Source organism: Bos mutus, chromosome 21 (genome assembly GCF_027580195.1).
Source record: "Bos mutus isolate GX-2022 chromosome 21, NWIPB_WYAK_1.1, whole genome shotgun sequence".
NCBI lineage: Eukaryota > Metazoa > Chordata > Mammalia > Artiodactyla > Bovidae > Bos > Bos mutus.
The window spans coordinates 15,395,044-15,422,839 of NC_091637.1; the positions used below are offsets into that span (position 1 = coordinate 15,395,044).

A 27,796-nucleotide genomic window follows, 5' to 3' on the forward strand; every position below is an offset into this window, starting at 1 on the left:
CCCTAAAGGGGGCTCAGTCTCTCTCTCCATAGTATTAAGGGGTCAGGATTTAGTGATCACAAAGGAGCCTTGTGTGCTGGCTCAATAAAAACTGACCCCTGAAAGCCCCAGTTCTTGACAACACAAAACTCACATTGTCAGGGACAGTGAGGCTTGGAGTTTAAAGCAGTTAATCCCCAGGCTGGATGACTCGGACAAAGAGGATTAACCCTCAGATGAGAGAGCCATCATCCAAATATAGAGCAATCTCATGCACACACATTAGAAACAGAAAGCACCCCCACCTTCTCTTGCAAATTCCTGTTCTCTAGCCCTCTGGTGAGCTGATTATTAACCCTTCAGCACCCCAAGGCCAAGGTGGTAGACCCTCTCCATGTTCCTCCATCACCCTTCTCAATTCTCCAATCCAGGGTTACAGCATTTCTCCTTTGAAATGCACAGGTTGGTTTAAGGTATTCCAAGTTTGGGACTTCCCTGGTGGTCCAGTGGTTAAGAATCCACCGGACAATGGAGGGAACACACAGGTAAAATCCCCGATCTAGGAAGATCCCACATGCTGGGGAGCAACTAAGCCCGTGAGCCACAGCTACTGAAGGCCCTGAGCGTTAGAGCCCATGCTCTGCGACAAGAGAAGCCACTGAAATGAGAGGCTCTGCAACTAGAGAGCAGAGCCCTGCTCACCACAACCAGAGCAAGCTCTCGTGCAGGAATGAAGACACAGCCAGACAAAAACTAATTAATTATTTTTTTAAAGGTACTCCAAGTTTGCTAAGTAACTAACCATTGAGCACTTCGTCTGCCAGGGACTGGTAGACACCAGAGCTTTAGGGGTTTAAGATGAAACAGTGCTGGCTCCCAGGGAGCTTTCAGTCCAGAGGGAAAACGCCTACGGAGTGCCATGTGGTCTGCAAAGCACTATCTCCTCAATAAATGCACCCCAATAACCGCTGAAAGTAGATATTACTATGATCATTTTACAGATGAGGAAACTGAGGCTGTGAAAAGTTAAACTATTTGTCCAAGGTTATATAACCTATAAGTATCAAACCAAGCTGCTTGGCTTTAACATGCTATGGCACACAGAATGGGAAATGCCAAGAATGAACCCTAAGGTAAAGTACAGACTTTGAGAGATCGTGATGGGTCAGTGTAGGTTTATCAGTGGTAACAAATGTACCACTTTGGTGGGGATCCTATAACAGTAGAGACTGTGCATGTTTGGGAGCAGAGGGATGAGAAATCTCTGTATCTTCCTCTCAATTTTCCTGTCAACTTATAACTGCTCTAAAAAATGAAATATGTTTCAAAATAATAACATCATTTGTAAATGAAAATAATCCCATTGACAGCTGCATCAGAAAGAATAAATACCTAGGAATATATTTAACCAAGAAGGTGAAATACCTGTATCCTGAAAACCACATGATATTAACAAAAGAAACTGAAGAAAACACAAATAAATGGAAAGAAACACTGTGCTCACAGATTAGAAAAATCAGTATTCAATGTCTGTACTGACCAAAGCAATCTGTAACTTCAATGCAATCCCTATCAAAATTCCAACAGAATTTTTCAAAGAAATAGAACAAACAATCCTAAAATTTGTATGAAACCACACCAAAAAGTTCAAAAGGCCAAAGTAATCTTGAGAGAAGAACAAAGATGAAGGCATTTTCCTATACCACGAAACTATAGCATTGTCAGTATATTTTTGGTGTTGGCAAAAACATCAGACACATAGATCAATGGAACAGAATAAAGAGCCCAGAGATAAACCTATGCAGAAATGGTCCATTGATTTACAACAAAAGAGTCAAGAATATACACCGCGGAAAGGAAAGTCTCTTAATAAATGACATCAGGAAAACTGGACAGCCACATAGAAAAGAAACTTGGCCACTACCTTACACCATGCTTTTTTCCAAAGAAAACCACCAATAGTCACATGAAAAGATGCTCAATATCACTAATCACGAGGGAAATGCAAATCAAAACTACAATGAGCTGTCACCTCATGCCTGTTAGAATGGCTGTTATGAAAAAGATAAGAAAGAACAAGTGTTGATGAGGATTGTGGAGAAAAGAGATCCTTTGTACACTGTTGGTGAGAACGTAAATTGGCACAGCCACTATGGAAAACGTGCTATAGGTTCCTCAAAATCTGAAAAATAGAATTACCATATGATCCAGCAGTTCCACTTCTAGGGATTTATTTGAAGGAAATGAAAACACTAACTCAAAAAGATATATGTACCCACCATGTTCATTGCAGCATTGTTTACAATAGTCAAGATATAAAAGCAACCTAATGTCCATCAACAGACGAATGGATAAAGAATAGAATATTATTCCGCTATAAAAAAAGAATTAAACTATGCCATTTGTGACAACCTTAAGGGCATTATGCTAAGTGAAGTAAGTCAAAAAAAGAAAAATACTGTAAGCTCTCTCTTATACGTGAAATCTACTAAACAAATAAACAAATATGCTCATAAATACAGAGAACAGTCCTCCTTCCTTCCAAGGACAGAAGGAATTGGAGAAATGGGTGAAGGGAATCAAAAGGTAAAGAGAAAAATAGATAAATAAATACATATGGTGCATTACTGAGCAACACCAGAAAATAGACTACCATTGTTTGGTAATTTGTTAACAAAAAACAAATTTTTAAAAACTCTTTCAAAAAAGAAAAAGGACCTCAAGTTGAGTATAAACGGCACAGATATCGAAACTAAACAGTGGCGACAAAGCCATATTTTAATTTGTTGGAGTTTTTTTGCAAAGCTTGAAGTCACCTTTTTTTTCCTGCTCCCTGCATCCTACAGCGAACCCCCACTGGCTGTCTGTTTTACACGTGGCTTGGGATGCGTCTCAGGGCTGCCCTCTCAACTCCCCCCACCCTCTCCTCCCTCTGCTGCCCACAAGCCTGCTCTAAGCATGTGTCTCCTCCACTGCTGCCCTGCAAACAGGCTCAGCAGCACTATCTGTCTAGGTTCCATATGTGTGTGTTAGTACACGATATGTGTCTCTTACTTTTTTACTTTTTTTAAACTCATTTTTAATTGGAGGATAATTTCTTTACAACATTGTTTTGGTTTCTGCCATACACCAACATGAATCAGCTACAGGCATGCATACGATGTATGCCTTCTTGAACCTCCCTCCCTCTTCCCACCCTCTCCCACCCCTCTAGGTTGTCACAGAGCACCGGCTTTGAGCTCCCTGCATCATACAACGAATTCCCACCAGCTATCAATTTTATTGATTTTTATCAATTTTGTAAAGAATCTGCCTGCAATGTGGGAGACCCGGGTTCGATTCATGGGTCAGGAAGATCCCCTGGAGAAGGAAATGGCAACCCACTCCAGTATTCTTGCCTGGAAAATCCCATGGACAGAGGAGCCTGACGGGCTACAGTCCACTCAACCACCACCACCATTGATTTTACATATGGTAAAATTTAAATTCTAAAGAGCATCTGCTCAATAATACATCTAGATGAACTACTCCATAATTCAGCACATATTAACTATCATTCTAAATATGATAAACAGTTTAGAAGGTAGAAAAAACCTATTCTTATTAAAAAGGTTTCCCCAAGGCCCCACTCAGAACTTTTCATCTGTATCTCAGTAGCTAGAATTAGAGTCATCTCTAGCTGAAAAGAAATCTGAAGAGAAAACATTTTTGGCTGAGTATATTGCCCTTTCCTCTCTGGGGGAAAAAAGAAGAAAAAAAAAAGTGAGGTTCTCATGGTAATGAAGAAAAGGACAAAAAATACTGAAGAGGCAGCCAACAGTATTTTCCACATAAAAAATTATTTTGTCACAATGAAACAGAAACTGGCTTAAGCAGAAAATCCAGAAGGAAGGATTCCAGAAGGAGCTGATTCACTAAAACCATGACATATCATCCGGAGCCCAGGTTCCTTCCACATCTCTGCTCTGCCATCTCTCACGCTGGTTTCAGCCTCAAGCGGTAGCCAGATGGCTGCCACAATTTCAGGTGTAAAATGTACATGTGACAACGTCCAGAGAAAGAAAAAGGACTGTGTTTTCCGTGGGTTTTTTTCCACTTTAGGAACAAAAAAACCTTTCCCAGACACTGCTTTGTTAACTTATTCTCGTTTCTCATTAGCCAGAACTGAGTCACACTTTTGAGCCAATCACTAGCAAAGTGAATGGGGTTATCACTTTTTTCCCGAGGTGAATCCTCTGTGTGGAATGTGAGCTCCCCAGCTCCACCAGTGTTCACTGTAATATTCTGATAGCATTCACCAGGGGAAAGTGGTGAATGAATTGTGGCCAATCTAGAATCCCACCACTTCATACTAGAATAATAGATCAGTGGGATCCTAGAAGATAAAAACTACGAAATAGAAATACAACTGCGAAGTGTACTTTTGAGCAAGAATCAAATATTTAATGTGCTACATTTGGGCCCCAACTACCTTCTACAACCTCAGAACACCAGCCTTTGAGAACACACTGGCCAGTAAGCATCTGGTCACACCTTTCATCAAGCCCTTTGGATTTCTACACTATAGCATCAGGGGCCAAAAGGCCAAATCTACCGGTTAAGTACTTCAAGTTTCAGTGGATGGTCCTAGCTATAATCTAGGATACAGATGATCAACATACCTGGAGAAGTCAGCCTTATCTGAGGCATATATGCTCCGTGGTCGTCAGGCACATGTCACCAAAGATGGAGCTTTTTTCCTAGAAGCTTTCCTCACTCACCCAGCACTGTTCTCAGTAAGATGTTCAACCACATTGCATAATACACAGAGATCCAACACTCTTAATTATTTATGTAATTTATGTGGCAAGAACTTCCCTGGTTTTCAGTATAAAAAATTATTATTATTTTTAATGATATCAAATGTTACAAGATATCCTCATCATTTTATAGAAGTCAGAAACAATGTGGGAGGAAAGGGAAAATATTGAACTTTAGTCTTTTCAGACTGCATAGGCTCACGGAAGAGTCATCAGAGGAAACACTGGCTATTTAACCCTGTGCCCTTTCCTGCATTTAAGAACCTCCTAGTTGCTTATATCCTAAATATAAAAGCTTACATGTGCCAACCCCCATTTCCCATTCCACTCTCCCCCAACCCCCTCCCCCTTGGGAACCCTCAGTCTGTTCTCTGTCCATGATTCTGTTTCATAGATAGGCTCATGTGTGTCACAGTTAGATTCCACATATAACTGACATCATATGGTATCTGTCTTTCTTTTTCTGACTTCCTAAAGAGCCTCTTGATGAGGATGAAAGAGGAGACTGAAAAAGCTGGCTTAAAACTCAACATTCAAAAAACTAAGATCATGGCATCCAATCCCATCACTTCGTGGCAAGTAGATGGGGAAAAAGTAGAAACAGTGACAGATTTTATTTTCCTGGGCTCCAAAATCATGGCACATGGTGACTGCAGCCGTGAAATTAAAAGATACTTGTTCTTTGGGAGAAACGTTATGACAAACCTAGACCGTATTTAAAATCAGAGACATCACTTTGCCGACAAAGGTCCATATAGTCAAAGCTATGGTTTTTCCAGTAGTCATGTATGGATGTGAGAGCTGGACCATAAAGAAGGCTGAGTGCCAAAGAATTGATGCTTTCAAATTGGGTGCTGGTGAAGACTCTTGAGAGTCCCTTGGACAGCAAGAGATTAAACCAGTCAATCCTAAAGGAACTCAACCCTGAATATTCATTGGAAGGACTGATCCTAAAGCTGAAGCTCCAATACTTTGGCCACCACATGCAAAGAGTTGACTCACTGGAAAAGACCTTGATGCTGGGAAAGATTGAAGGCAAAAAGAGAAGGTGGGCAACAGAGGATAAGATGATTGGATGGCATCACTGACTCAATGGACATGAGTTTGAGCAAACTCCAGGAGATACTGAAGGACAGGGAAGCCTGGCGTGCTGCAGTCCATGGGGTGGCAAAGAGTCAGATACAACTTAGTGACTGAACCATGACAACAACTTAGTATGATAATCTCTAGTTACATCCATGTTGCTGCAAATGGCATTATTTCATTCTTTTTAATGGGTGAGTACTATTCTATTGTGTACACACACACACACACACATAAGATATATACCACATCTTCTCTATCCATTCATCTGTCCAGGGACATTTAAATTGTCCCTGTCCAGTTGCTTCTATGTCTTGGCTATTATGAATAGTGTTGCTATGAACATGGGGTGCATATATTTTTTTTGAATTGCAGTTTTGTTGGATATATGCCCAGGAGTGGAATTGCTGAATCATACAGTGATTCTGCCTATATAAAATTATTAGACTTTTTAAATACTGTACAGTATAACTATTTTCAGTTCAGACCAGTCGCTCAGCCATGTCCGACTCTTTGCGACCCCATGAATTGCAGCACACCAGGCCTCCCTGTCCATCACCAACTCCCGGAGTTCACTCAAACTCACATCCATTGAGTCGGTGATGCCATTCAGCCATCTCATCCTCTGTTGTCCCCTTCTCCTCCTGCTCCCAATCCCTCCCAGCATCAGAGTCTTTTCCAATGAATCAACTCTTCGCATGAGGTGGCCAAAGTACTGGAGTTTCAGCCTCAGCATCAGTCTTTCCAAAGAAATCCCAGGACTGATCTCCTTTAGAATGGACTGATTGGATCTTGCAGTCCAAGGGACTCTCAAGAGTCTTCTCCAACACCACAGTTCAAAAGCATCAGTTCTTCGGCGCTCAGCTTTCTTCACAGTCCAACTCTCACATCCATACATGACCACTGGAAAAACCATAGCCTTGACTAGACGGACCTTTGTTGGCAAAGTAATGTCTCTTACTTTTGAATATGCTGTCTAGGTTGGTCATAACTTTCCTTCCAAGGAGTAAGTGTCTTTTAATTTCATGGCTGCAATCACCATCTGCAGTGATTTTGGAGCCCCAAAAAATAAAGTCTGACACTGTTTCCACTGTTTCTCCATCTATTTCCCATGAAGTGATGGGACCAGATGCCATGATCTTCATTTTCTGAATGTTGAGCTTTAAGCTAACTTTTTCACTCTCCTCTTTCACTTTCATCAAGAGGCTTTTTAGTTCCTCTTCACTTTCTGCCATAAGGGTGGTGTCATCTGCATATCTGAGATTATTGATATCCCAGCAATCTTGATTCCAGCCTGTGCTTCTTCCAGCCCAGCGTTTCTCATGATGTACTCTGCATAGAAGTTAAATAAGCAGGGTGACAATATACAGCCTTGACGTACTCCCTTTCCTATTTGGAACCAGTCTGTTGTTCCATGTCCAGTTCTAACTGTTGCTTCCTGACCTGCATATAGGTTTCTCAGGAGGCAGGTAAGGTGATCTGGTATTCCCATCTCTTTCAGAATTTTCCACAGTTTATTGTGATCCACACAGTCAAAGGCTTTGGCATAGTCAATAAAGCAGAAATAGATGTTTTTCTGGAACTCTCTTGCTTTTTCCATGATCCAGCGGATGTTGGCAATTTGATCTCTGGTTCCTCTGCCTTTTCTAAAACCAGCTTGAACATCTGGAAGTTCACGGTTCATATATTGCTGAAGCCTGGCTTGAGAATTTTGAGCATTACTTTACTAGCATGTGAGATGAGTGCAATTGTGCAGTAGTTTGAACATTCTTTGGCATTGCCTTTCTTTGGGATTGGAATGAAAACTGACCTTTTCCAGTCCTGTGGCCACTGCTGAGTTTTCCAAATTTGCTGGCATATTGAGTGCAACACTTTCACAGCATCATCTTCCAGGATTTGAAATAACTCAACTGGAATTCCATCATCTCCACTAGCTTTGTTCGTAGGGGTGCTTTCTAAGGCCCAATAAGTTTAAATATTAAAATATATGTTAATAAATAGGAATACAATAAATTTTAAAATTAAAACAAAAGAAGCTCACATGAAACAGGCACCCCAGCAGTCAGCCCAGAGGTAGCTTTTTCATCTTTATGTTACCAAGAAATGCTCTTCTTGATCCTCTGTGATGTGTTCCCATAAGCTTATGAGGAATTACTAATTAAAATTTCAGGCTTTGTATTGGTGAAAGTAGGCTAACTGCTATAACAAACTCCAAAAATGTCAGTGGTTTAACATAGGCAGAGCTTATTTCTGGCATGAGACAGTGCCAAGCAGGGCCAGCCAGTGGATGGGAAAAGAGCTTGGAAGTGGGCATATGGAAGTTCACTGGCCGGCCCTGGGAACCCCAGTACCCATCACATCCATTCTCATCACATCAACAGACCTGTCACGTGGCCACACTCACTTGCAAAAGAGGCTGGGAGCTGGAGTCTCTGTGCCCAGGAAGAGTAGGAAGCAGTTTAATAAAGAGATTGCTGGTCCTCTTGGTCCCCTTGCAGCTCTCTCCTCTACTCTAAAGCCAGAAAACAGAACTTTCTGCTCTGTTTGTTCTGGGCAACTATGGTCTAGGACTTCTTTATAGTTCTTAAATATTTTCCACGCTATCTTGGATCTTTCTGTACACTGAAGATCTCCAAGACATCAATCACAGTTTCCACTGCTGTTGTTTCTCTAATTGGATGGATGTCTGTGATGGAGACTATATCAGCCTTATGATCCACACAGTTCACACACGGCCAGGCCTTGTGGATGAAGCAAAGGACAGTAATTATCTCGACATTCAAAGGACCATTTCAAGGAGCCCAGACAACAGTCCGCTTTTCTGAGTATGTTAGTGGATTTTGAGGGGGTTTTCTTCCTCTGCACTCCTAATAACATTTAAACTCCCAAGAGGAACTAACAAAACATTGTTAACCAATTATACTCCAACAAAAGTTAAAACAGAAAAACCCCAAGAGGTTCCAGTGTGTGTCCATGCCACCTTCCACTAGCCCCTTTGCCCGTCCTCAACTGCCAGCCAAAACCACCTCACCATACCAGTTTGCTTATTGTTCCCAGATCAACTGAACACTCTCAGGTCTAGCTTCTTCTCAAACTATCTCTGCTATCAGGAATACCATTCTCCTCCCCAGCGCCCTCCTGGAAAACTCCTACTCATCCTTCAAGGCCCAGTTAAGCAATGCCCCTTCACCCTGTCCAGCAGTTTTTCTGGGCCTCAGTCTTCTCTCCTTATGCAGCAATAATCATTGCTTATAGTCCATGCTCCCACAAACGTTCACTCAGTTTATATCTCTGTGCCATCATCATCTCACCTTGTAGTCTCATAATTAATGAGCTTCCCAACAGCAGAGCCTAGGCACTGCAGCCCTTATAAGACTTTGTAGGAAAATAGCTTCAGAGGCTGGGAATCCAGTTGGATCCAGTTCCTGGTTTAAGCCCATTAGGAAGTAACCAGATATTTGCAAACTCCCTTTAGAAGCCTGTGGGTTGTAGCAACAGGAGCAGGAGAGGCTGGAGTCAAGGTCGTGGATTGAGACTCACTGCTGCACCTAACCAGCCTTCATGGACTTTGTGGGGAGGGAACACGGCACACAGCAAAGAACGTGTTCTGAGGTTAAGCAGCCTTGCATTTGAATCCATTCTCCCCTTCAATGCTAACATTACTTTGCCAACAAAGGTCTGTATAGTCAAAGCTATGGTTTTTCCAATAATCATGTATGGATGTGATAATTGGACCATAAAGAAGGCTGAGTGCCAAAGAATTGATGCTTTTGAACTGTGGTGTTGGAGAAGACTCTTTAGAGTCTCTTGGACAGCACGGAGATCAAACTCATCAATCCTAATGGAAATCAACCTTGAATTTTCACTGGGAGGACTGATGCTGAAACTGAACTTCCAATACTTTGGCCACCTAATGTGAAGAGACAGCTTATTGGAAAAGACCTCAATGCTGGGAAAGATTGAAGGCAGGAGGAGAAGGGGACAGCAAAGGATTAGATGGTTGGATGGCATCGCCGACTCAACGGACATGAGTTTGAGCAAACTCCAGGAGATGGTGAAGGACAGGGAAGCCTAGTGTGCTCCAGTCCATGGGGTCACAAAGAGTTAGACGCTACTGAGAGATTGAACAACAACAATAACCTTTGGGAAACTTATTTAATGCCTCTGAACCTCAGTTTACTCCGTGACAAAATGGAGACAATAAACTCCCACTTCACAGAGATTGGAAGAATGAAATAAAATGAAATCATATATACATCATAATCATCATTACTGTCACATGATCAAACTACAAGCTCCTAGAGGAACCACGTCTAATGCATCCATGTGGGTCCTCAGTACAAAGCTAACTTTGCTGCAAGATGAAACCTCTGCTGTCTCTATTTCTTTATCTGTAAGAAAATAAAACAGACTTATAAGCTGCCTATTTGAGGGTTATTGTGAGGACACCTGCTGTTGGAATATGAGGTGCCGAGCAAATGCTGAAGGTGATTCTTATAACACCAGCATGACTTTCCCCTCTATTTCCCAAATGGACAAGTCCTAAGCATTTCCTCGTCTCCCCAGTGTGAGAGCAGAGGGAGCAAATGAGAGCCCTGAGCAGGCTGCAGGGAATCTTGGGACATGCATAGGAAATCTGGAGGTGACAGGCTCAATCTGCAGCAGCTGCTGCTGTAAATGGACCTCAACTAGTCATTGGACTGAGGATGCAGCATCTAATAGTATCTGCCATCAGTGACTCTACAGAGTAGGTAAAACCATCATCATTCCCATTTTACTGATTGGAAAACTGAGGCCCAGCATTGCTAAATGACTCACCTAAGATCTCAACTGAGTAAGAAGCAAGGCCAGGCCGGGAACCCAGGAGAGACTGAATCTAGGACTCTTTGTTTTCTCTACCCTCTCTAAGAAGCTCAAGAATCCAGGAATAATTGGAAGGTCAAGCCAGCCAGAAGAGAACTTACATGCCTGGAGAAAATGGGCTGAGAGTCCCAGGACATCCACCTGGCAGTGACACGGATGAATCTGAGAAAACTGATGGGAATAACCTGGCCTGTGAGAGCTCTACCTGGTCCCCCACACTGGGTCACTGTGGAAACAGGAGGCCCCCAACCCCGTGATGTGAGGCAGGGAGCCTGGCACAGCGATGCGCTGGGACCCCCAAATGAAGACAAAGTCACCCATCGTGGGGAGTGAGAGGAGAGCTCAGCTCAGCATCCCATCCTGTTTCCATGCTGCTCTGACCGTTTCTCTTTTTTGTCTTTTTTAATATCTATTTTTATTTATTTGACTGCACCAGGCCTTAGTTGCCACATACAGGATTTCTTTAGTTGCGGCTTGTGGGATCTAGTTCTCTGACCAAGGATCAAATCCCCGGCTCCCGGCAGTAGGAGCTCGGACCCCTAGCCACTGGACCACCAGGGAAGCCTCTGCTCTGACCCTTTCTAATCGACCTCTTTACCACTCCACGTGGGCTGATCCTCTTACTGCTTTCATTTTTTAACTTTTTGTTTTATATTGGAGCATAACCAATGGACAGTGTTGTAATAGTTTCAGGTGGACAGCACAGGGTCCCAGCCATAGGTATACGTGTATCCACCCTCCCCCAAACTCCCCTCCCATCCAGGCTGCCACGTAACACGGAGCGAGAGTTCCCTGTGCGACCACTTTAGTTTTGAAGCTACCACCTTTACTCTGCTTTCCTAGATCTTCCCTTTCCTTCAAGCTTAATTTTTATGCTTTGCTGAAAAATACTCAAAGCAGCCGCCTGTAACCCACAGACATTTAAGCAACCGTGGGTGGGCTGCCTTCATCACTCATCCTGGTGGGGTGGGGAGCGCAGGAGTGGAATTGAGTCCCTTCAGCCCTCCAGGGCCAAGGTCAGGAGCTCCTGACATGGCCGTGACCTCTTTAGCCCGGTCCTAGGGGCGCCCGGGACTCTGGTCTGGTGCAGGCCTCTCCCCGCCAAGCCGTTTCTGCTCCCTCAGAGCCGCCCACGTGCCAGCTGGGCTCCGATCCGCACCATCTGCTGCCCCCGATCAGGCGAGAGGCCACGGTCAGACCCTGCGCCTGGCAGGAGAGCAGGGGCCGCGGGCAGACCAGGAGCTCCGCTCACTGGGCCTGTGCTTGGGTCACCGGCAGGGGAAACCCCCAGAGGATTTCTCAGAGGGAGCTGCAGGGGAGCCGCCCAGGCTCTCAACTGCCTGGGGGAACCATCCGTCATGTTGCAGAGGGTTTCTCAGCGTGAAGGGCACCCGGGCCTCGTTTCCTGTGCTCTCTTTTTTTTTCTTAATTTTTCTAATTGAGGTACAGGCAGTGTACAAGATTATATAAATTTCAGGAGCACAACACAGTGATCCACAATTTTTAAAGCTTATGCTCCATTGACGGTTATTATAAAGTATTGGCTATATTCCTTGTGCTGCACAATACATACCCTTTAGCTTGTTTATTTTATGCCCCGGAGTTCGTACCTCTTAATCTCCTACCCCTCTCTGGCCCTTCCCACTTCCCTCTCCCGACTGGTGACCGCTCGTTTGTTCTCTGTATCTGTGAGTCTGATTCTTTTCTGTTACATTCACTAGCTGGGTTCTTTTTTAGACTCCACATACAAATGACACCATGCAGTACTTGCCTCTCTCTGGCTGACTTATTTCTCCAAGCAGAATACCCTCCAAGTCCACCCATGTTGTTGCAAATGGCAAAATTGCGTTTGTCCCTGAGGCTGAGTGGTATTCCATTGTATGCATGTACCACAGCTTCTTTATGCAGTCATCGCTGATGGACACTTAGGTTGCTTCCATACCTTGTAAATAACGCTGCTGTGATCGTGGTCTCTCTGCTCTCTACTGTCTGATGAACTTAGCTTCTGCAGGCCTGACTTGGGCTCTGGTCCTCTCTCTAGTGTTCCCTGACTATAGGACCTTAAGCAAGTCATTTCCTTCTCCAGACTCAGCTCCTGTCTTTGCCTAGTAGGGACTTTAGATTCCTACAGTCCCTTCAGCTCTGAGACACTAAGATCCTCTAGTCCAAGTAAGTCCTTCCATTGTCCTGAACTTGTTCTGGGCCCAATAAGGAAACTGCCTATGAAACGTGAAAGTGAAAGTCACTCAGTCGTGTCCGACTCTTCCTGACTGGATGGAACTGTAGCCCCTCGGGCTCCTCTGTCCAGGGACTTCTCCAGGCAAGGATAACGGAGTGGGTTGCCATTCCCTTTACCAGGGCATCTTCCAGACCCAGGTATCGAACCTGGGCCTCCTGCATTGCAGGTAGATTCTTTACTGTCCGAGCCACCAGGGAAGCCAAAGGAACCTGCCAATGAAATACTTATTAAAACAAATTTGTACATTTGGAGGTATTGATGGACAGACATGTGTTCATTGGCAGGTTTCAGTAATGGGGAGCCATGAAAATACATGTGTGAAGTACACACATCTCCCCCAAGCTTACGTGACTTTTAGGCGCCAGAGCTCCTGCCAACACATGCATCATCTGGGTTTGACGTATGAAGCAGTTAATGGTCCCCAGCTCCCAGCTTGAACAGCCGACTGCTAGACCCGGACATCTGTGATGCAAGAAGGCCCCAGAAGTCTGGCCAAATTACCTTCTCCTGCATCTACATAGAACGGGAAGAGAAAGAAATGAGGTTGTTCCACCGCTTGTCCAAGAGTATCTTCATCTGTGATTTCCTCGCTCTGGACCTCAGGTTTCCCATCTATAAAGTGGGAATGGAAGAGAAGACATGGCCTGTATGTTCTAGCTCCTAAAAAAGTTCAATTTAATTGTGTTTCTGAGGGGTTACAGAGTCACTGGGCTTCCCTGGTGTCTCAGACGGTAAAGAATCTGTCTGCAATATGGGAGACTGGGGTTCGATCCCTGTGTCAGGAAGATCCCCTGGAGAAGGGAATGGCAATCCACTCCATATTCTTGCCTGGAAAATTCCATGGATTGAGGAGCCTAGCAGGCTACAGTCCATGGGGTTGCAGAGTCGGACACGACTGAGCGACACACACACACACAGAGTCTCTGGTTAGGGGAGAATTTTCAGTTGCCTTTTGGGGAAAAGAAAAAAGTTAATGCTACTCTCCCCACTGCTGCCCTGGACAGAAGCAAGCTCTAAAGACTGAAGGAAACAGGAAGTGCATGGAGCAGGAGCTTCCATAGAAACAGAGAAATGTGATAGGACCACAGGCTGAAGGAGGGAATCCACGGTGCAGGTTTTCACTGGACCAGGAGACACAGTGGGTAAACTGTAATCCATGGGCAGGACAGCAAGGGAGCTTTGGTCTTCACTCCAGAAGCATCTGAGAGCCCCACGAGAAACCTGATGCTCCTTGATCCAGAGGAGGCCAGAATGGCAGCAAAAGCAGGGAGGTGGGACAGAGAGAAACCATTGCTGCTGTGGTTGTACGTTAGTCACTCCATCGTGTCCGACTCTTTGCAACTCCATGGACTGTAGCCCGCCAGGCTCCTCTGTCCATGGCATCCTCCAGACAAGAATACTGGAGTGGGTTACCATGCCTTCCTCCAGGGGATCCTCCCGACCCCAACTCAGGGACTGAACCCACATCTTTCATGTTTCCTACGTTGGCAGATGGATTCCTTACCACGAGCGCCACCTGGGAAACCCTTAGCTGCTGAGTACTTACTAGATGCTGCAAACTCAGCACTGTCTCTCACATCGTCACATCTTGTCCAGGTCAAAGAGGAAAAACCAAGGAGCCTCAGCCAACAGAGCAACCACAACAGCATTTACTCATTCATGAATCAAATAGACTCGTATTGTGTGCCTACTATGTACCTGGAGCAGGAAAAACAGCAGATTTTCCAGTAGAAAACATCATGGGGCAGATTTCATGGGAGCAAAACTCAGAGGCATCTGATGGAGAGTTTCTGCACCTCCATAATCCAAATGACTCAAAAACTTTGATCAAGGAATTCTAACAAAGCATGAGACAAGACAGAGCTGAGCTGGGGGGTTGGTCTGTTGCAGAGAATGGAAGGTTGGTTTCCCTTTGAGGCACCTCAGAAATCTCTAGCTCATAAGTCTGATTATTATCCACCTGTCTCATTTTGAACACCATGGGCCTCATGCAAATAATCTCATCAGCACTGGCAACATTAAATGACAGGTTCTAAACTCTCTCTACACTTAGAATTTCCAGTTCTTTCATTAGATATAGTGATCCTTTGGGAAGCCCCGATGGATCAGCAGGTAAGGAATCCACCTGCAATGCAGGAGCCACAGAAGACATGGGTTTGATCCCTGGGTCAGGAAGATTCCGTGGAGGAGGAAATGGCAACCCGCTCCAGTACTCTTGCCTGGAGAATCCCATGGACAGATGAGCCTGGAGGGCTGCAGTCCATGAGGTCACAAAGAGTCGGACACAACTGATGACTAAGCGCGCACTCAGTAATTCTTTAATTAGTATTTAGACCAACTTATTGCCAAGAACAGGAGCATGAAAGAAACTGCAGACCCCTTGGGTGTTATTACTACTACCATCACCGCTGTCATCACCACCACCACCATCAGCACCATCATCATTTTACAGCTGAAGGAACCAGGGCTCAGGGAAATTAAATAACTTGCTACGGTTTACACAGCTAGAAAGTAAGGAAGATTGAGTCCAAACCAAGTTTTGTTTGATCCCAAATCCCACCGCTCCATCCAATCTCCAACATGGTCAAGCTTGGTATCCACACGTACAAACGGAGGCCAACTTGATATCCCTTTCTCATATTTCCTTCTCAGCTTTAGTTCTTTTCTTCCCACTGTTGTCCCTTTCCTGCTCTCTCTCTCTCTCTGTCTCTTTCTCTTTCTCTCTCTCTCTCTCTCTCTCACACACACACAGAGAAGCCATTTGCCATTGCAGTGACTACATTTTTTCCTCACTCCCACCCCCTCTAATATCACTGCAAACAAAACTCACACTCACACATATTCAGTCACACCACGGGGAGGAAATGGTCAGCACCTGGAGTTTGAGACTGAAGTCATTCCAATTAAAGTCACGCCAATTAAACCCCATAACTGTTCCTCCCCTTTTCCTATAAGACTATTGCTGATTTCTCTCCTTTTATAAACAGGAACAGATTACACAAGATGCTGTAGATGTGGGATTTTTCAAGCAAGCTGGTGACACTCTTTCACTTGGCACAAAATCGATTTAAATAAACATCTTCCTTTTTCAAGATTCTTTCCTGCTTCTGCTTAATCTTAAATTAAGAGGAGTACAATAATAACCCAAGAACATCACACCTCTGAATTTCAACCTCCTCTCCCGCAGGATTTTGTCTCCTTTTTTGAAAGTATGAGCTATTTTTTGGTTTCCACTTGTTTCTCCTTCTTACTTGTCATCACACATTGTTTTCTATAAGACATAAGCAATTGGAGCCTTCACATTTAAAGTCTGTTTTTAGTCCGTGGGATCCACAATAAGGCTCTCATGAGACCTTGAAAAGAAAAAGAATAACTTCAGGGAGTTACACTTCAAGACCCACTGAAACAAAGATCTGCAGTCACCTCCAGTGATTGAATGACTCCATTCACTCATTCAGTAAATACTCACTGAGCACAGACTATGTGTCAAGCAATATGCAGGGCACTGGTGGTACAGCAGGGACTGGGCTCAAGGAAGGGACAAATTAAGAATGCTAACGATACTCAAGCTTATATCTCCTTGTAGGACCTCTTCCTTCAACTCTAGACCCACATGTGTAAACTATCAAATTAACATCTCCCATTGGGTGTTCAGTTAAACCCCCCACACGTGTAACTATCAAATTAACATCTCCCATTGGGTGTTCAGTTAAACCCCACTACTCTTCCTTCTCCATTTCAGTAAAAGGCCACTCTTTCTAGCTGCTCAGGTCAAAATATGTAGAGTCATCCTTGAATCCCTAGAGCAATATATCCGTAATTTGATAACTGTTCACCATCACCACTAACTACCCTGGTCCAAACCACCATCACCTCTTGCCTGGATCATTGCAGTAGCCTCCTGACTTCACCTCCCTGTTTTCACCCTTAACCCCAAAAGTCTATTCTAAGGTCTAAAGCTCAGGTAATCATTGTAAAGCTTAAATCAGATAATGTCAGCGAGTGCTCAAAATTCTCCACTGGCTTCCCATCACGCTCAGAGTAAAAGCCACAGTCTACACAATGCCCTAGATAACCTTGTATTACCCAGCTTTCAGCCATTTGTCTGATCTCACCTTCTCCATCCTCACCCTCTCTACATGAATGCCCTTTCTGTTCCCAGGATACACCAGGACACTCTTCCCTCGGGGCCTTCACACTTGTCGCTTTTCCTGCCTAGAAGGGTCCTTCCCCAAATATCCATCTGGCTGACTCTCTTCCTTCATGTCACCCTGACCACTCCCACCCCTTCCTTCACCCTGCTCCTCATCCACTCAACCAGGCACTCCTCATCCTGCTCTCCCTACGTGATGTCCTCTCATCACATAATACATATTTACTTATTTACACACCATCTCCCCAGCTAGGATGAATGCGTCATGAGGATGGACCTTGCTACCTTGACTGGTGCACGTGTTTGTGTGTGTGTGCTCAGTCGCTCAGTCATGTCTGTCTCTTTGTGACCCCATAGACTGTAGCCTGCCAGGCTCCTCTATCCATGGGATTTTCTAGGCACAGAATACTGGAATGGGTTGCCATTTCCTCCTCCAGGGGATCTTCCCAACCCAGGGATTGAACCTGCGTCTCTTGTGCATCCTGCATTGGCAGGCAGATTCTTTACCACTGTGCCACCTGGGAAGCCCATGCCTGGCATGTAAGGAACACTCAGTAAATATTTGGTGGATGAATGGCTATCTAAAGATTCATATGTCTGAAGCTGATCAGCCATGGAAACAGAGAACAACAGAGAAAAAGAAAAGGGCAAGTTTCAGGCATTGTCCATTCAAGCAGAACTTGGGAAAAAAGGAGCCTTAGTCAAGGGGACTTTAAATATTAATGTCCCTATGGTATACTGAATGCAAAGACATTCCAGTTCCCCTCCTCCCTCCATATCCATGCTCTTTGCAGTGTGCCTTCGTAGCTCTTCCCATCAAGCAGTGTACTCCAGGGACTTCCCTGGTGGTTCAGCAGCTAAGACTCTGTGCTCCCAATGCAGGGGGCCCAGGTTCCATCCCTGGTCAGGCAACTAGACCCTACATGCCACAACAAAAGGTCAAAGATCCCACATGCTGTATCTAAGACCTGGTACAGCCAAATGAGTAAATAATTTTTTAAAGTATATTCTAGTCCCTACACCTTCACTCTGGGCTGGCCTTGTGAGTTGAAGAGAAAGTTTCAGTCACTCAGTCATGTCCAATCCTTTGCAACCCCATGGACTGCAGTCCGCCAGGCTCCTCTGTCCATGGGACTCTCCAAGCAAGCATACTGGAGTGAGTATCCATTTCCTTCTCCAGGGGATCTTCCTGACCCAGGGATCGAACCCTGGTCTCCTGCATTGCAGGCAGACTCTTTACACCTTCACTCTGGCTGGCCTTGTGACTTACTTTTGTCAATAGACAAAGATGAAACAACGGTGTGCCAAGTATAAGCTTAGACTTCAAGAGGTCAGGCAAGTTTCCACTCTCCCTTGGATTCCAGGGATACTATGTGAACATGTTGGGCTAGCCTGTTGGAAAATGTGGTACTACCCAGAGCAGAGCCAAGTTCCCCCGGGTAAGGCCACCCTCAAGCAGCCAGCTCTCAGCCACTCCAACAGCAGACAAAAAAAACATGAACAAACCCAGCTGAGATGAATCAAGCCCACTCAGACCTAAAGAACTGCCTGGCCAGCCCGTAAACACGTGAGAAAATGAGAAATGGTTGCTGTCTTAAGCCGCTAAGTTGCGGGGAGATTTGTCCTATAGTTCCTTGGTAAGGTCAGCCCTAATGTATGTGATCAGCCCCCAGGGGAGGCATCTCAGCTGCTCTGCTCTGAATATGTGCTCATCAGGAAAGCTTCTCCTTGTGATGTGGTTGTCACCAAGGGGATCAGCAAGAATAAGACACCCTGCCATGCCACACAGGGTCCCAGCCACTGCAAATTCGGTCTGGGGTGAGCAAGGTCACTGCAATGTAAGTGGCTTTCTGAAGCAGCAAGACCTTGGATGGAGAAAAATCCACAGAGGTGAAAGTCACCTTCTAAAGGGGTGACTTGGGGGACACCCAGCCAGCCACCCAGCCAGGACCCAACCTTGTCAAATCCTGTTTCACAGAAACCTTGACCAGCTTCTCAGGCATCCAACCCCATTTCTATCCACGAAACACACTGCAACAGTCCCACAGCACTAGGGTCAGCCATGAGGGGGAAGCTCTCAAATCCCCAAAACCACGCTCTTTATTTTTTGTAATTGGGTCCAGTTGATTTCAAGTGTACAGCAAAGTGATTCTATCAGACATAATATATAAATACGTATATATATTCTTTTGCATTATAGGTTATTACAAGATACTGAATGCAGTTCCCTGTGCTATGCAGCAGGTCCTTGTTGTTTATCTATTTTATATGCAATAGTGTGTGTGTGTGCTCAGTTGCTCAGTCATGTCCGCCTCTTTGCAGCCCCATGGACTGCAGCACACCAGGCTCCTTTGCCCATGGGATTCTCCAGGCAAGAATACTGGAGTGGGGTGCTGTGCCCTCCTCCAAGGGATCTTCCCAACTCAGGGATAAAACTCGCGTCTCCTGCACCTCCTGCCTTACAGATGGATTCTTTACCATTAACGCCACCTGGGAAGCCCAATGTGTGTATTTTAATCCCAAACTCCTAATTGATCTGTCCTCCCTCCCCTCACACTCTTCTCTTTGGTAACAATAAGTCTGCCAAAACCATGCTCTTTAAAGCAGCAGTCCCCAATCTTTTTGGCACCAGGAACCAGTTTCGTGGAAGACAATTTTTGTATGGACCAGACAGGGGAGATAGTTTCAGGATGACTCAAACGCATTACATTCATTGCACACTTTATTCCTATTACTATTACATCAGCTCCATCTCAGATCATCAGGCATTAGATCCCAGAGGTAAGGGACCCCTGCTGTAGAGGAACGATGTCCCAGAGGGGTGGAGCAGCAAATTGTGATCTTCGTCGTATTCAGCCTACAAGATGGAAGTCTCAAATAAGTGCACCATATAATATCATGTACATGCATCCCACGGTACACCAACAGTCAATGTATTTCCAGTTGATTCTAACATCTTTCCATAGCCATAGAAACTACTTTCATCCTCCAAGAATACAGACTAAAAACTAGCAGGGACAATACCTGCAGGACTATTCAGTAAAGGTGGCCCTTTCTTTCATTGCGAAGGAAATGTTCAATAGAAGCCCTAAAACAGTCCTTGATCTGGATGAAAGATTGCTAAACACTGTTTTGCACTGAGCTTCTCATCACCTTGGAAAGATTTATGCCTCTGCTGGTTGCATTTGCTCAGGCTGAGTGACCTAGGAACCTATGTCTCCCAACGAGACTTCTTCTAAACATCGAGTGTAAGATGTCAGCCAATTCTTTCCACAAGTGCTCAGGATATTAATCTTCGCAACAAATAGAAATCATGAGAGGCAATACCCCAGTGACCCTGCCGGCTTACCCCTCTGGCCTCAAATCCTACTGCTGCTCCCCTCGCTCACTCACCCGCAGCCTCACTGGACTTCTTTCTGGGTTTTCGTATGAACACACCTCCCTCCTGCTTCAGGGTTTTGCAGGTGCTGCTACACTGCCCAGAATGCTCTTCCTCAGACATCTGCCTGGCCCGCTCCTCACTTTCCCAGGGGTCCAGTCAAATGTCACTCATCAGCAAAGCGTTCCCTGACCAAGCTATATTAAACAATAACAATCCTCACCGCGCCCTCTGGCAAGACTCCCCATTCCTCTTACTCTGCTTTATTTCTCTCCACTATAATGCATCATTATCTTGTTATTTATTTGTCTGCTATCTTACATACACACACACACACATATACACACACACACACAAGGTAAGCTCCTTGAGGGACTTCATTTAATTCAATTCCGTATCCCTACACATAGAGCAATTCTTGACACATAGTAGGTACTCAATGAATGAACTGCCATTTCTTAAGCACCTACTTTGTGTCAAGCAACTTATATATGATGATCATTTCCCAATAAACATATTTTTAAGCACTTATGATGTAATTATATTATAAGAATTCCACTGTTATCTCCATGTTACAGCTCAGGAACCCAAAGCTCAAAGCGAGGCTAAGAAACCTGCACAAGACACTTACCTAGGTCTGTTTGAGTATCAAAACCCACGGTTCTTGACGCGTGCCAATCTGCTTTTTAAATACCTCAGTGATGCTTTAGGTTACAAGACGCACGTAAGACGTATCTCTGGCAACATGTATAGCACAAGAGCTCTTCATTCTACCATTTTTCTATCACCCACCATAGATTTTGTCCAGGAAAAAAAATCCGTCAGATTGGATTTTTATTTCCCAGAGCACATTGGTTGGAATAGCTTTAGATTTCCTTTATTCCATCCATTTAGAGACATCCAGGTTCAGAGCTTTCCTTTTGATCTGAGCTGGGACAAGCACAGACAGGTCAGGGACCCAAAGGAGATGAAGGCAGAAGTTCATCTGCTCTGAGAATCCCTCAGAACTATCCAGAATCCTTGCCTTTGTGATGTACTGCTCCCAAATCTTCCTGGTTCTAGAACTTGGGGAAACAATCCATTAAAGAAACAAAAAGCCTGACCTCCTGTGCTGGACACTCTTTTCTCTTGGTTGTCATCTTGTGTCTGTGTCTACTAGTATCTGGTCACATACTGCAAACGCCAACCCTGCTGTAACTTACAGAGCTCTGCACGTATAGTAACCTTGATGCTGATGATGGGGAGACTGATGGGGGTTACTCACAGACCAAAGGACCAAGAGAGGGACCCCGTTTCTACTGAAATTCATGTAACATCTCACCTAGGAGAGCTTCGTTTAAAAAAAAAAAATCACTGCCACATTAATTCCTCTCTTCCTGCTCCCACCACTCTTTCCACATCTACATTGCTGAACTTATCATACCTCATTATTACAGGTGTTTCTTCTCCACCAGATGTGAGCTTCTGGGGAAATAGACTTTGTTTTCATCCTCTCTGCACCCCTCAGGGTTAATCCAGCCTCTGACACATAACTAGGTGCTCGACCAGTATTTGCTGACTCAAGAAAGATGCAGAGCGAGCCTGTGCTGTGCTTGCTGCACCCACTGGAGCAAGCAGGGTAAGTGACCTCTTCTGGAAAGGGCAAGAAGCAGAAACAGAAGAGACCAGGGTAGACCAGAAGGATCACTGAGCTGGCTAGGAAGTCTAATTCTCCCCTATAGGTATCTATTTCCCATCCTTCACCTGCCACTCCCTGAACCTCAAAACCACCCACATTTGCTTCTGAACAAGCTTTTTAAAAAATGAGCACGCACCCCACCCCACCCTACCGTTCTGCTCTTACCAGAGCCCCAGACACCGAGGTTAAGTTACCTTTAAAAGGAGCTAGTCTGCATCTGTGATTTCTGGTTTAAGGATCGTGTTTCAGCAGCCGGGCTGAAACCTGGACAGCAGATATATCTAACACCCGTCTGCGGAGGAAACGGCAGTGCCTCGCTCCTCCCTGGCTAAACGCACCCGCTCACCCATCCCTGCAGAACAAATCATGTTCTTTTCCTTGCGCTAAAATCCATCTATAAACAAATCCTCTCCGCGTCCCTAAGAAACGGCTCCCACGCGCGCGGAGGGCGCCCTCCACACACACAAATACACACTCACAAACCCCAACCCAGAGGTACCAGGTGAAAGCCTGGTTTCGATCTGTCCTTTAAGAACAAACCAACAACAACATCATTCACCACACACACACACACACACACACATCCATCTAATTGCAAAGAACCGAAACTAAAAGGGGTGACTAGGAAGCTTATGGAAAGGGAGTTATCAACGTCAATAGCCTAAGTTGCAAAACTATGTATGGCGCTAACAGTTCAAACAGGATTTAAAAACAGCCCTTGGGGGATGCCCGCTTCAAAGAGGCGCGCAACCCCGCGCAGCAGGCAAGTGCTTGCTTTTCTGCGCCAGCTTTCCAAGACTCTCCCCTGTCTTTTGTGCCATTTACTATAAACAACATTCAGAGGTACCAGCGTGTACGTTTCAGCCCAAGCAGGCGAGCCTGGGAGCCCCCAGGGTCGCGCCGGCTCCGCGCCCCCGGCCGGGTCTGCACGCACCGGAGCGAGCAATGCCGTCCCCTACCTGGGTGGGAAATCCGCACGAGGCCGCCCCCGGGTGCGGGCGGAGCGGGGTCAGTCCGGGTGGCCCGGCCGGCTGCTCGGGAGAACGCGGCACTGGGGCGATCCCGGCGGAGGCAGGAGTCCGCGGGTGTCACACCTGCATCACGGCGCCCGCGCCGCCGCAGCGCGCAGCGCGCCCCCGCCACACCGAGCACCCAAGGCGGGAGGCTCCTGGGTCCTCTACTCAGCGGGATCAGATCCTAACCCGCTTTCTTCCCGGCCTGGGCATTAAAGGTATTGGCGGCGGCCACCTCTTCTCGCTTCTAAATCCCCTTCTGATTCAAGAAGGAGTGTTTGGGATAGCTTGATGGGCAGGGGACCCAGCTGGGGACCCAGGCTCTCTGGATTTGCAGACCAATACACGCTAAACTTCTTATTCCTCGAGTTTCGAGTTTCATCCCCTACTGCTGACTGGCATCTCTTTCACGCTCTCCACCGCGCCCGGCACCAGGGGGCGCTATGCACTCCACACTCCCTTTCACCAGCCCCAAACTAAGACACTTCGGAGGGCACGACTTGAATTCCTGGGAAGGTGAATCCTCGGATAGTGCATGCCTCCTCGGTCGTGTGGACTCTTTGCGACCCCATGGGTACAGCTCGCCGGGTTTCGCTGTGCATGGAATTTTTCAGGCAAGAATACTGGAATGAGTTGCCATTTCCTATTCCAGGGGATCTTCCCGACCAGGGATCAAACCTGTGTCTCCTGCATTGGCAGGCGGATTCTTTACCATGGGACCACCATGGAAGTCCGTCAATGCTTATGTCTGGTACCTAAACTTCTTCTTGCCTGACGACTCTGGTTAAGACCTCTCAGACAACATTGCATTAAAGTGGTACTGAGGCTGCTATATTTACAATGGATAATCAACAAGGGCCTACTGTGTAGCACAGGGAACTCTGCTCAATGCTATGTGGCAGCCTCCATAGGAGGGGGGCTTGGAGGAGAATGGATCCATGCTTATGTATGGCTGAGTCCCTTTGCTGTCCACCTGAAACTATCACAAAATTGTTAACTGGCTATCAGTTCAGTTCAGTTCAGTAGCTCAGTCGTGTCCAACTCTTTGCAACCCCATGAATCGCAGCACACCAGGCCTCCCTGTCCATCACTAACTCCCGGAGTTCACTCAGACTCATGTCCATCGAGTCAGTGATGCTATCCAGCCATCTCATCCTCTGGTCCCCTTCTCCTCCTGCCCCCAATCCCTCCCAGCATCAAAGTCTTTTCCAATGAGTCAACTCTTCGCATGAGGTGGCCAAAGTACTGGAGTTTCAGCTTTAGCATCATTCGTTCCAAAGAAATCCCAGGGCTGATCTCCTTTAGAATGGATTGGTTGGATCTCTATGCTGCTGCTAAGTCGCTTCAGTCGTGTCCGACTCTGTGTGACCCCATAGACGGAAGCCCACCAGGCTCCCCTGTCCCAGGGATTCTCCAGGCAAGAACACTGGAGTGGGTTGCCATTTCCTTCTCCAATGCATGAAAGTGAAAAGTGAAAGGGAAGTCGCTCAGTCGTGTCCGACTCTTAGCGACCCCATGGACTACAGCCTACCAGGCTCCTCCATCCATGGGATTTTCCAAGCAAGAGTACTGGAGTGGGGTGCCATTGCCTTCTCCGTGGATCTCTATACTCCAATATAAAATTAAAGGTTTTTAAAAAATAAAGTGGTGGTACTGGATATCTTTTTCAGGGGAAAAGTCTTCATACTATTACATATTTTAATTATAAAAGTGATAATGAAGAGCCTTATCTTATTCTTAATTTCTTAAAAAAGCATATTTTACCCTTAAGTATGATGTTAGCCATTGTTAAAAACTCTATCAGATGAAAGAAATTTTCATAATAAATATGTAGAATTTTGTCAAAAGTTTTTTGCTTCCATTGAGATATCCATAGTTTTACTCTTTTATTCAACTCATATGGGTAATTCCATTCAATGACTTTTGAATGTTAAACCACCTTTATATTCCTCAAATAAATTCCATGATATCATATTTTATATATAAATGGATTTGATTTGATATTTTAATATTTTTATATAAAAACATTCTATGTTCATGAGGGATATTAACTTAGAATTCTGCTTTTATAATGTCCCTGTCAAAGCTTTTATAGTAAGGTTGTGCTGGCCTCATAAACAAGCTGAAAAGTTTTTCTCATTCCTTTTATCTGGAACAGTTTGTGTAGATTGTGTATTCTTTCTTAAACGTTGGGGGAAAGTCATCAGTGAAACTATTAGAGCCTAAAGTTTTTATTGTGAGAAGGTTTTTTATTACAAGTTCAATTATTTTATTAGCCATTTGACTACTCAGATTTTCTATTTCTTCTTCTTTCAGCTTTGTTAAACTATTACTTTTCAAGAACTTTATCCATTTCATTTAAGTTTTTAAAATTATTAACTGCAGTGATGTCTCATTTTTCATTCCTGATTTTGGTGAGTTGATGGTTTTCCTTTCTTTTGTGCTACTCCTTGCCCTATAAACTTCCCTCTAAACACTGATTTGGTTACATTTAACCAATTTTAATATGTTCCATATACATTTTTGTTCAGTTTAAACTATTATCTAATGTAGACTGTGATTTCCTTGATCCATAGGATTATTTGAAGTATAATTTTCAAACTTTTACGAATTTGTTTTCTGTCCCATTTTTCATTGTTTATCATCTTCCTACTTTCTTCTTCTTCATTAATCAATGTCTTTAGCTAAATTATTATATATACTCTATTCACTTTAGTTTTCCCTTTTAGTATTTTTATCTTAGTTAGATGCTGTATTTCTATAGTGCAACTCTAATTGCAGTCACCTCATCACTTCCCTGGTGACTCAGACGGTAAAGAATCTGCCAGCAATGCGGGAGGCCTAGGTTCAATCCCTAGGTTGGGAAGATCCCCTGGAGGAGGGCATGGCAACCCATTCCAGTATTCTTGCCTGGAGAATTCCCATGGACAGAGGAGCCTGGTGGGCTAGAGTCCATGGGGTCGCAAAGAGTCAGACACAACTGAGCAACTAAGCACAACAAAGCACATCACTTATCACTCCCCAAAAAATGCAAAACACCAAGCTCAACTCCATTTATTTTTTTTTAACTTTGTGCTAAAATATATATTTTAATTTAAAATTTTTAAAATATTTTTAAATTTACAATGACATAACTTCAAGTGTAAAGATTAGTAAACAAACTTAAATTTTTTTTGCTTTTCAGTTAGGCCAGCTGCTTTGTCCAAGAAATTTTTCTGAGCTATTCATTTCCCAGGCAGAAACAGAAACAGATCCAATGGTCTCTCTCTCTCTCTTCATATATATTTCAAATAACCCCTCTCAGATTACATGAGTGAATTTCATTACATCACCTGACCCTTAGATGTCAGTCTGATGCATTGTAATACCTGCTGTAGAGAATTCCCCAACGGTCCAGTGGTTAGCACTGCATGCTTTCTTTGCCAAATGGGCAGGTTCACTGCCAAGGGTGCAGACTGGGGAACTAAGATCCCACAAGCTGTGGCATGGCAAAAAAAAAAAAAAAAAACAACCTTGCTATAAAATGGGGTTGACAGGTCTTAGCATACACCATCCCCATCATGGGGAGACAGATGACAGATGTGACTGAAGAAATTTCATATATAGATATGTATATGTTTCCCTGATGGCTCAGTGGGTAAAGAATTCACCTGCTGCCTACAGTGCAGGAGACGCAGATTCAGGCTCTGGGTTAGGAAGAGCCCCTGGGGAGGGCATGGCAGCCCACTCTAGTATTCTTGCCTGGAGAATCCCATGGACTGAGCAACTGGTGGGCTCCAGTCAACGGGGTCACACAGTCAGACACAACTGAAGCAACTTAGCATGCAAATATATATATATATATACATATACAGCAAACCCCACAACCCACAAGACATTGTTATTACTGTTCTTTTACAGCCAATGTTTTTCTATATATTATCATATATTTACCCAGTTCTTCATTCCTTCCCACGTATTTATTGGAAGTTCCTTTACTTCAGTCTGAATAGGTCTTTTTAGTATTTTTTGTAGGGAAGAGACTAATTTTCTAGACTGCTAGAGACTAATTATTTCAGATTTTTTTCAATTAAAAGTGTCTTTATTTGACCTTTATTTTTGAAGGTCCCTTTTCACTATATATAGCATTTGTAGATGGAAGTTTTTTTTCTTTCATCCTTTTTAAGATGTCATTCTATTGTCTTCTTGATGTGTGCTGTATGTTCAGTCTAAAACTCTATTAGTCTAATTTTCACTTCTCTGAAAGTAATCTTTTAAAATTTTGCTTCTTCTAATATTTTCTTTCATAAGTTTATTCTGTTCCTACGTATGATTTTCTTGGGCCAATACTTTGGTCACCTGATGCAAAGAACCGACTCATTGGAAAAGACCCTGATGCTGGGAAAGATTGAAGGCAGGAGGAGAAGGGGACAACAGAGGAAAAGATGGTTGGATGGCATCACCGACTGGATGGACATGAGTTTGAGCAAGCTCTGGGAGTTGGTGAAGACAGGGAAACCTGGCAAGCTGCAGTCCATGGCTCGCAGAGTCAGACACAACTGAGTGACTGAACAACAACATGATTTTCTTTATTTTTTTCTGATACTGAGCATCTTGAATTTGTGGGTTAA

General features: G+C 44.5%; 1 protein-coding gene across 1 annotated transcript in view; it reads right to left on the minus strand.

The window, feature by feature from the left end:
- The window catches only part of SV2B (synaptic vesicle glycoprotein 2B), a 242,503-nt gene extending 219,040 nt beyond the window's left edge, over positions 1-23,463 (minus strand). The window contains exon 1 of the mRNA XM_070358807.1: positions 23,133-23,463. The gene's annotated coding sequence lies outside the window, so the exon portion shown is untranslated. The remainder of the gene's footprint in view (positions 1-23,132) is intronic.
- Positions 23,464-27,796: the final 4,333 nt, after the last annotated feature.